Here is an 11,542-nt window from a genome sequence, read left to right on the forward strand (position 1 = left end):
CTCAATTGAAACTTTATGTTGCTTAACATATTAACATGAATTGAAACCAAAAGATTGTAGCTGTTATGCAAGGGATTGCTATCTTGAAGGGAGTGTAATTGAAATTATTAAGATTTTGGAACCCAGAAAATAAAATAAAAAACAAAGAGGAACCCATCAAAACTGTGAGGAGACCAGTTTAAATTGTGTGTATGTATATATATATATATATATATATATATATATATATATATATATGCAGGTTTTGGTGTCCTCGGGTGTCTTCCCGTGTAAAAGTTGGGGTGTCTAGGCGACGTTTCGACGAGGTCTCACTCGTCATCTTCAGGCTGGTGCTTTCGGCTTCTTGTTACTGGAACAGAGCGGGATCTCAATGTTTGAGTTCCTATAAATACTGTAGAGGGGGTGTGGTGTCTAGCCTCCAATGTTCTGGGCAGAGAGGAAGTTCCCAGGCTAGTGTGCCTTTTCTTCTTTTGTTCCTTAATTACTTGAGAGATACCTTGAGTGATTTCTTGAGTGATATCCTGAGTACCACTTAGGTGGGTCATTAGGTGTGGATTAGTTGCTAAAGTCTTTGTGTCTTGACCTCTTGAACTTTGTGAAGAGTTTTCCTGAGAAGATGGCTGTATTGCACTTAGTTGTGCTTTGGCTTGGCTTCGTGTATAGGGGCGAGCTGTGGTTTTGTGGCTTGTGTCAGCCAGATCTGTGTAGGGATTGCAGGGGGGTGCAGCATCCGGAGGTGCCACCATGGATTGGCTACTGGATGGTGTCAGTAATTCATCTGTGGAGAGGGTCTGGGTTTGGGTCTGGTGTGGTTGATTGGTGTTGGCGTTCTGTGTGCCTCTGGATCTGGTGTCAGTTTTTGTGGAGAGGGCTAATTTCCAGATGTCTGGCAAGCGGGATGTGTCGTCACGCTTGTTCATGTTGTGAGGGTGTTTCTCTATCTCGATGGCTTCCATGATTATTCTCTTGTGGTGATGTTCCGTGTTAAAGAGCAATTTGGAATCTGCAAAATTAATTTCGTGTCCTGTTTCTTTCATGTGTTGGAAAAGAGAGGAAGTTTTTTCTTCTTTTTTGACGGCATTCTTGTGTTCTGCGATACGTGCATTTATTCGTCTGTTTGTTTGTCCAATGTACGTGGCTGGGCAGACTTTGCAGGGTATTTCATAGATCCCTTGGTTTTCCAACTGGATTTTATCCTTGGGGTTTCTGAGGATATTGGCTATTTTTTGGTTGGTGCAAAAGGCTGTTTTGATATTGTGTTTATGGAGGATTTTGCTAATTTTATCTGTAGTGCCCTTGATATAAGGAAGGAGGGCCATGCCATTGTTTTCTTCTGTGTCTTGGTTTTTGGGGGGTGTTTCCTTTTGGATTAGCTTCGTAATCCTGTTTTGCTGGTATCCATTGGCAATTAACACATTTGAGAGATTTGCTCTTTAACACGGAACATCACCACAAGAGAATAATCATGGAAGCCATCGAGATAGAGAAACACCCTCACAACATGAACAAGCGTGACGACACATCCCGCTTGCCAGACATCTGGAAATTAGCCCTCTCCACAAAAACTGACACCAGATCCAGAGGCACACAGAACGCCAACACCAATCAACCACACCAGACCCAAACCCAGACCCTCTCCACAGATGAATTACTGACACCATCCAGTAGCCAATCCATGGTGGCACCTCCGGATGCTGCACCCCCCTGCAATCCCTACACAGATCTGGCTGACACAAGCCACAAAACCACAGCTCGCCCCTATACACGAAGCCAAGCCAAAGCACAACTAAGTGCAATACAGCCATCTTCTCAGGAAAACTCTTCACAAAGTTCAAGAGGTCAAGACACAAAGACTTTAGCAACTAATCCACACCTAATGACCCACCTAAGTGGTACTCAGGATATCACTCAAGAAATCACTCAAGGTATCTCTCAAGTAATTAAGGAACAAAAGAAGAAAAGGCACACTAGCCTGGGAACTTCCTCTCTGCCCAGAACATTGGAGGCTAGACACCACACCCCCTCTACAGTATTTATAGGAACTCAAACATTGAGATCCCGCTCTGTTCCAGTAACAAGAAGCCGAAAGCACCAGCCTGAAGATGACGAGTGAGACCTCGTCGAAACGTCGCCTAGACACCCCAACTTTTACACGGGAAGACACCCGAGGACACCAAAACCTGCATTCCTGTACCCGTGAAAATCTACGAAAGCATATATATATATATATATACACACACACACACACACACACACACAATTGGTTTTAATAATTGTATTAATTGGATAAAATTGACATTGTTATAATGAGGCTGCTATTGGAATGATATTGGAAAATAAATTTTAAAAAATTGTTACTTCAGACATAGCCGAAGAAAACTTTTTTATTATTTTTAACCACTGAGCCTGAGCTCATTCTGAATTTTAGCCCACCTGACCTTCAATCTGCAACTGTTGGCTACTCATGTATACTCCTCCTCTGTGATTTCCCCTTTCTTCCATTTCTTATACATGCCCTTCTTAACTCTCAACTCATCTGTGAGCTCTTTATGCAGCCACACCGGTTTCCTTAGATGCCTCCCACTTTCTTGTTGGTGTTGACTGCGTTTGGGCCTTCAATATCTCTCCTTTTAGAAACTCCCATCCTTCTTGGACTCCCCACTCTATGAGTCTTTCTGACCATGGGATCACACCCAGTAGCTCCTTCAGTTTTTTGAAATTGGCCTTCTTAAAGTCCAGGGTGCAAGTCCTTCATGGAGAGGTTCCCGGAGAGGGCTGTGCTAGTGGCAGCTGCAAGCATTCTTGAATGATGCCGAATATTTGGAACCTGGGTTCAGGCCTGATGGATGACCTCTGCAGAGAGCAGGACAGGGGGAATCATAAAAAGTAGGGTTGGAAAGGACCTGAGGGTCATCTATTCCAACCCCCTGTAGTGCAGAAATGCTGCCTTGCTCCTGCTTCTTCTAGATCTCTCTTTGGCTTTTGTTTCCATTGACCACATGGAACAGTTCTAGGGGTCTTAATAGGTCACAAACTTAACATGAGTCAACACTGTGATGCAGGAAGAGGAAAAGGCTAATGCTATTCTATTTTATTTTTTTTAAAGATATTTATTAACATTTCAAAAATTATACAGAAAAAATAAAACACAACAAAAAAGGACATATCAAAACTAAAAAACTAAAAACAGTTTAAAAACAAGAAAAATTTCATTCCCTTATTTTCGTATAACTTACTTCCCAGACCTCCTCGTACCTCCCCTTTTTGTATTCCAATTTCTAATTATTAATTCAGCAAATCCTCACCCTTAGTTTTCATTTAATTTTCAACCTTTCTTTTCTTTTTACTTAATCATTACAGCTGAAAACCACTTAATTTCTAAACCAACATCATTCTAGCATTCATTAATTTTGCAATATTTCCCAAGATAGTCCTTAAATTTCTTCCAATCTTCTTCCGCCATCTCTCTTCCCTGGTCTCGGATTCTGCCAGTCATTTCCGCCAGTCCCATATCGTCTATCACCTTCATCTGCCATTCTTCCACGGTGGGTAGATCTTGTGTCTTCCAATACTTTGTGATGAGTATTCTTGCTGCTGTTGTAGCATACATACCTTTTTCATTTCATTATATATCATTTCCCAGAAAGCCTTAATCCTTGGGCACGTCCACCAAAGGTGAAAGAATGTACCTTCATTTTCTTTACATTTCCAACATTTATTATCAGGCAAATGGTAGATTTTTGCGAGCTTGACTGGGGTCACCTGTAAATCAGTTTCATAATATTCTCTCTTAGGGCATTACATGCCGTAAATTTCATGCCAGTGGTCCACAACTGTTCCCAGTCAGCAAACATAATGTTATGACCAATATCTTGTGCCCACTTAATCATAGCTGATTTAACCGTTTCATCCTGCGTATTCCATTTCAACAGCAAGTTATACATCTTTGACAAGTTCTTAATTTTTGGTTCTAACAATTTTGATTTTTCCACCTGGAAGCCAATTTTCCTGTCCAATTTGTTAGCCTCCATTATTTGATAATAATGAAGCCAGTCTCGCACTTTATCTTTTAGTTTCTCAAAACTCTGCAATTTCAGTTTGTCCCCTTCTTGTTCCAAGATTTCCCAATATTTCAGCCATTTGGACTCCATATTGAGTCTTTTCACAGCCTTTGTCTCCATTGGCAACAACCACCTTGGGATTTTATTTTCCAACAAGTCTTTATATTTAATCCAGACATTATACAATGCTTTCCTGACAATATGATTTTTAAATGCTTTGTGAGCTTTAACCTTGTCATACCACAAATATGCATGCCACCCAAAAATATTGTTAAAACCTTCTAAATCCAAAATGTCTGTGTTCTCAAGAAGCAGCCAGTCTTTCAACCAGCAGAATGCTGCTGATTGATAGTAAAGTCTGAAGTCTGGCAGGGCAAATCCCCCCCTTTCCTTTGCTTTAAAATCTTAAATTTTTTTCTGGGCTTCTTGCCCTGCCAGACAAATCTAGACATATCTTTCGGCCACTTCTTGAAACAGTCCATCTTGTCCACAATTTGCAATGTTTGAAACAAAAACAACATTCTAGGCAATACATTCATCTTTATAGCCGCAATTCGACCAGACAAGGAAAGCTTCAAATTTGACCAGATTTCTAAATCTTTTTTCACTTCTGTCCAACATTTCTCATAATTATCTTTAAATAAATTCACATTTTTGGCTGTCATGTTAATCCCCAAATATTTCACTTTCTTAACCACAGTGAAACCTGTCTCATTCTGAAACCTCTCTTTCTCAATAGCTGTTAAGTTTTTATCTAAAACCTTAGTTTTTGACTTATTCAGTTTGAATCCTGCTACTTGACCAAACTCTTGGATTAATTCTAAAACCCTTTTAGTACTAGATTCTGGCTCTTGTAATGTTAGTACTAGATCATCTGCAAATGCTCTCAATTTGTACTGTTTAACTCCGACTTGTACCCCTTTAACCAACCGGTCCCTTCTGATCATGTTCAACAAAACCTCCAGGACTGATATAAAAAGTAGTGGGGAAATTGGGCACCCCTGACGTGTCCCTTTTTCTATCTTAAATTCTTCCGTAACCACATTATTTACAATTAGTTTAGCTTTTTGCTCAGAATATATTGCACCTATACCGTTTTCAAACCCTTGGCCTACCCCCATCCCCTGAAGATTCTTCTTCATAAAGCTCCAAGAAATATTGTCAAAGGCTTTCTCCGTGTCCACAAATATAAAAACTGCTTTAGAATTTATGTTCACTTCTAGTTTTTCCAAAATGTCAATTATATTCCTCACATTATCTGATAGGTGTCTTCTTGGGAGAAATCCCGCTTGGTCTCCATGAATCTCCTACATCAACACTTTTTTCAATCTCTTAGCCAAAATGTCGGCAAAAATTTTGTAATCCACATTTAGTAATAAAATAGGGCGGTAGTTCTTAAGTTGAGTCTTTTCAGTCTCTGTTTTTGGTATAAGTGTAATATAAGTCTCTTTCCACGATTCTGGTGCCCTTTTCCCCTCCAAAATTTCATTGCAGACTTCCTTCAAAGGTTGTAATAACCACTCCTTCAAAGCTTTATAGTATCTGGAAGTCAGCCCATCCGGTCCCGGAGACTTAAGGCTAATGCTATTCTAAGCTGCATCAACAAAAGTGCACTGTCCAAAGAGTTTTGGGAAATACTTCTTTGTTGCCCAAGATAAGAATGGAAAAGCACCAGGAGGGCTCTAAATAAAGAGCTTCCTGGCACACCTGAGCACAGGTAGAACCAGCTGATAAGAGCTGCCACGTCTTCTGTTTGAGCCAGACTTGCTGCCTCCATCCTTGAGATGCCATGAATCAACCTTAGGGACCATTCTTCCCTGGGTAAGGCTGCAGGCTGAGGAAGGCGTGAAGGTGTGATCCTGTCTGGGGATCGGGATGGGAGGGGCTCTTGCAGGCTCACAGGTGTATCATAAGGAAACCTGGGGGAGCAGGGGGAGCAGAGGAGGAACTGCTCTCCAGACAGCTCTCTAGGTGGAGAGTAATAGAAAGCAGAGTTCATCAAGAACCGGTATTGAGACTTGTGCTTTTCAACTTTTTCACAAACAATCCAAAGATGGGATGAGCATTGAGGTGGACAAGTTTGCTGAGGATACTAAATAGTTCAGGTTGCTTTAGCTGCTTTGTGATCGTTTGTTGCAAAACCTTCTTAGAAAGAAAAGAATGTCCACTCTGTCCCGCGTACTGTCCTGACCTCTGTCCCTTCTTTCTTCATCTCCTTCTTTGGGAATTCCCCAGAGAACCTGTTTTCTGAGATATAAGTGAGTCGTGGGCTGGGCAGTAGACTTAGCTTGTCCACCATGTGGTGGGGTGGCCTTCTCCTCCTTGTGGGGCTCCTTGCTCTCTGGGGTCAACTGACAGCTGCCTCCAGCCACCCTCTAGGTAAGCCCTTTCTCCTCCTTCTCCCAGTGCCACAGAACCCTTTCCCTTTCACAGAAAGATTGTCGACCCATCTATGCATGCCTCCCTATTCGGAAAACTGCCCATTTATTTAGCTTCCTACAATTTAACCAGTTCATAGATTATAGAGTTGGAAGGGATCCCAACGGTCTACAGTTGTGTAATTCTATTGTTGTAGATGAGGGCCCTGACTTGGCATGCGTTACGAAGACCTGGGTAGATGAGCTGGGAAGGGGATTGCTCTCACTCAGCTCTGTCCACCTGGGTGTCCAATAAAGCACGAAGTTAGGCTGGAGCACTGAAAAAGGAGAGAGTTAGGTCTATTGGTCCTGTGCTGGACACAGGGGGGGGGGTTACTGAGAGGCGTGGTCAGAGTCCTGTCCTGGGTCGAGGGTCTGGAGACTGTCCACCAAGGGTGAAGCGGGGTCCAAAGCAAGAAGCCGGGCATGGACGGGAACTCCAGAAGAACAGGTCTGGGTGCTGGTAGAAATAGGTTTCCAACAACGTTGCTCCCTCAACCTGGGACTGGGCTGACTGGCTTTTATCTCCTCTGAGGCCTAGGGCGGTCCCGGCCCACAGGTGACTCGCCTCTCCTGGCCTTAAGGCGATCACTCCTCCTGAGAGAACTTAGTTCCCTCCGCCTCTCTGCCCTGAGCCTCTGCAGCTCAGGAGAGGCTGGAGGGTTACTGGACCCGGGGGCAGCTTCACCTTCCCCTGACAGGGCTGGGAGAGGTGCACCTGCAGGCAATGGGTCCTCAATCACCTCCGGAGCCAGAGTGGATTCATCTGGTGTCTGCTCCTGAGGAACCAGCACAGGTGAGGGCCCTTCAGATTCAAGCCCCTGCCCCAGCTCAGCCGGCCCTGGAGGTGGGGACTCCTGTGCAGGCTTGGACTCCTCAGGTTCAGCTTCTGAATCAGATTCCCAGGCCATCACAGGTCCACAGATTTACCATTTTGCTCTCCAGGAAGCCTTTCCAAGGTGGGATGATCTTTGAAGGCCTGACCCAGTGTTTGGCCAAAGAGACTGATGAGGGCTGGAGTTGACCAACCTGGTAAAGGCAGCCTGGCAAATGGTGTTGATTGTGCAGGACTTCAATGTTCCTTTAGTGGAGGACACTCTGTGAAGTCCAGCTCCACACGGGGCTGTTTCCAGATGTCACAGACCCAAAACACAAAGTGGGGCATCTTGATTTGTTTTTGCGCCTGAGAGTGTGAAAAAGGTGGTCTGAAAACGGCTCATGTGTCATAGTAGCCCCATTGTTGTGGTCTGATCATTTCCTGATGAAGTTTGGTCTCACTGTCATAATCCCCCCTGAAGGGGTGGGAGACCCATTCAGTGTTCCAGAGACTTATGAAATCTGATGGATTCCTGGATTCTCTGGGGAAGGTTCTAGTGGTGAGAGCTGGTAATCCTGTGAAGGCCCAGCCAGTGCGGTGGAGATGCAGTGAGCTGTCAGTCCTGAGTGCCCTCTCCTATCCTTTTAATGTATTTTAAATCTTTGTTGGAAGCTGCCCAGAGTGGCTGGGGAAACCCAACCAGATGGGCGGGGTATAAATAAATTATTATTATTATTATTATTATTATTATTATTATTATTATTATTATGAAGAGTTTGGATTTGATATCCCACTTTATCACTACCCTAAGGAGTCTCAAAGCGGCTAACAGTCTCCTTTCCCTCCTCCCCCACAACAAACACTCTGTGAGGCGAGTGGGGCTGAGAGACTTCCGAGAAGTGTGACTGGCCCAAGGTCACCCAGCAGCTGCATCTGGAGGAGCGGAGACGCAAACCCAGTTCCCCCAGATTACGAGACTACTGGTCTTAACCACTACACCACACAATATTATTATTATTATTATTATTATTATTATTATTATTATTATTATTATTATTCTGTGGTAGAAGTCTGGTAGGGGTGAGGCTGAATGCTGGATGATTCAGGGCATGGAAAAGAGGATTGGACAAATTCAGGGGAGGAGAGGAGGGGAGGTCTGTTGATGGGTCCTGGCCAGGATGGCTCTGCTCTGCCGCCACAGCGGGAGGCAGCAATGCTTCTGAATACCAGTTGCTGGAAACTGCAGGAGAGGAGAGGGCTCTTGCGCTTGAATCCTGTGCTCATGAGCTTCCCATTGGAGCACCTAGTAGGCAATAAGGAGAACAGTATGCTGCATTAGAGGGACGTGGGTGGCGCTGTGGGTTAAACCACAGAGCCTAGGGCTTGCTGATCAGAAGGTCGGAGGTTCGAATCCCCGTGACGGGGTGAGCTCCCATTGCTCGGTCCCTGCTCCTGCCAACCTAGCAGTTTGAAAGCACATCAAAAGTGCAAGTAGATAAATAGGTACCGCTCCGGCAGGAAGGTAAACGACGTTTCTGTGCGCTGCTCTGGTTCGCTAGAAGTGGCTTAGTCATGCTGGCCACATGATCAGTAAAGGGAGATGAGCACCGCAACCCCAGAGTCGACCACGACTGGACCTAATGGTCAAGGGTACCTTGACCTTTACCTTATGCTGCATTAGATGCGCCATTGGCCTGATCCAGCAGACTCTTCTTATGTTCTTAGGAGTGTGAGGCTTGTCAGCCCCAGCAATAATTCAGCTCTGTTCCCACCTCACCTGCAACCTCTTCTTCTCATGAAAGCAGCCCAGGTGGGCAATGACATCCACTTTGGAGAGGGCAATACACCTGCCTCCTGCAGCCAAGGGACCCTTTTCCCTTTGGCACGACTGATGCCCTCTTTCTGAATGCCCCAGGCACAAGCCCACCCAGACTCAAGGCTGGCATCGGGTCTCCTGGGTTTTGGCTTCACTTCCCCTGGTGTTTGGAAGCGCCTGGAGGCAGCTCCTCATTTCTGCGATTCTTTGCATTTTGATAACAGAAGAGGCACGCCTAGGACAGAGTCATCATCACCTGCCTACGAATGGGGTGCTGGCTTGGAAAGGTTCCTCTTCAGTCACTCAGATTCTCCAGCCTTTCCCAACCAATCCATTCCTTTCTGCTTTCTGTTCATTCTGGGTGGAGCTGAGAGATTCCCAAATGTGCTGTCAGTTCCTTCTGCACGGGATATAAAGCCTTCTGGGCGCAGGCAGGGGACTCAGACCTGCTTCGCCATGAAGTCCATCGGCCTCTGCCTGCTTGCGCTCCTTGCCTTCTGGGGTGAGCTGGGACCTGTGTCTGGTCAGATGCCTCTAGGTGAGTGTCTCCTTGGACTCCCTTGTCCCAATCTCCATCTTTCTAAGCCCCCATGGGAAACACTCTCTAAGGCAGCCTCCCTCTGAATTGGCCGCAATTCCCATGAGCCTCTTCATCTTCTGGCTGTGCTGGCTTGGGGCTGATGGGAGATGGAGTCTGGTGGACACCAAGTTGAGAAACCCCTCATGGGTAGCTGAAAGAGTCCTGATTTCCAGCATCCACCAACTGAGCTGGTGTTGTGTCCTGCTTCACCGATGTCCTCATGAGGGATCCTTCACCCAGGTTTCTCCCCCTCCTTTCTATCAGGTCAGATAACATCTTCTGTTTCTCCCTCTCCTGGGAGGAGCCATTGCTCACTCCCTGCTCTTGGGTGAAGGAGTCCTGGCAGGCAGGTGTAGGATCTGGCCCTGGGGCTTTCCTCCGTGCGTGACACGTCATGGTTAAAGTTTGGATCTGCTTGCTAGAGAGAGGCGTCCCCACCAACCACCCAGCCTCCCTCCGCTCCTGTGAGACACATAGTGGGAAGCTGAGAGAAGGAGGGAAGACCCCACATGGTGTGTTCATGTCCCTGTGGCAAGCAGAGATCACCGTCTGCTTTCTGGGACAGGTGGCCACCTACGTATTTTGTCAAGTTACCTGGCTTGGGTTGTCCCTTTTTATTGATGCTGTTGCATTTTGATCTGTTTCTTTGTATCTGAATCTGTACTGTTTGTTTGGTTGGTTGGTTGATAGAATGATTGATAAAACATTTCACAGTGGTTTACATCAATATAAAGACATAAAACCAGGCAATATAATAATTAAAAGCTGAAAAGTTGAAAGCAAAAAAAACAAATTAGAAACAAACACCAGCAGACCATATTCTCAATTGCCTGTGCAGGCCTGGAAGAATAGAAAGGTTTTCAGCAGGTGTTTAGATGTTGGCACAGAAGGCTCCTGCTGCGTCTCCAGTGGCAGGGAGTTCCACAGGAGTGGGCCAGTGACAACTTGGCTGTTGTCAAAGAAGCCTCAGCAACCCAAGAAATGACCAAAGATGCTCCTGCAGATGATCTCAGTGATCGAGCTGGAATATCAGGGTTCAGGTGATCCCTGAGGGATCCTGGACCCAAGTTGTTCAGGGCTTTGCCAGTAATACAAGGAGCGTGAACCTGGTTCCACAGCAGATGGCACCTTCATTGCTCAGCTTCCAGAGCTGGTTGAAGAAGCAACTCTTTTACCTGGCTTTTTGACACTTGAGATGTGTGTTTTTAGGACCCACCTTGTTTTTATGATTGCAAGTTGTTTTAGACTGTTTATAAGACTGTGCTTTAATTTTTCAACCTGTAATTAATCAAGAGGTCATTAACAAACAATAACTATAATTATACCTCTTCTGTGATGGCAAAGTCCGGCTCCTCTGATATCGAAAAAATTATTTTAGAGGTGCAAGGGTGGAAATGTTAAAAGGTAAAGGTACCCCTGCCCATACGGGCCAGTCTTGACAGACTCTGGGGTTGTGCACCCATCTCACTTAAGAGGCCAGGGGCCAGCGCTGTCCGGAGACACTTCCGGGTCACGTGGCCAGTGTGACAAAGCTGCATCTGGCGAGCCAGAGCCGCACACGGAAACGCCGTTTACCTTCCCGCTGGTAAGCGGTCCCTATTTATCTACTTGCACCTGGAGGTGCTTTCGAACTGCTAGGTTGGCAGGCGCTGGGACCGAGCAGCAGGAGCGCACCCCGCCACAGGGATTCGAACCGCCGACCTTTCGATCGGCAAGTCCTAGGTGCTGAGGCTTTAACCCACAGCGCCACCTGCGTCCCGGGGAAATGTTAGCTCTGTGCAAAGAACTGGAGAGAGCAAGTTTGAGGGTGTGTAGGATCCTCAGCTTGTCATTTCTAGCCATCCTCCTCAC

The sequence above is a fragment of the Podarcis gaigeae genome, assembly GCF_964106915.1.
Source record: "Podarcis gaigeae genome assembly, chromosome: 6".
NCBI lineage: Eukaryota > Metazoa > Chordata > Lepidosauria > Squamata > Lacertidae > Podarcis > Podarcis gaigeae.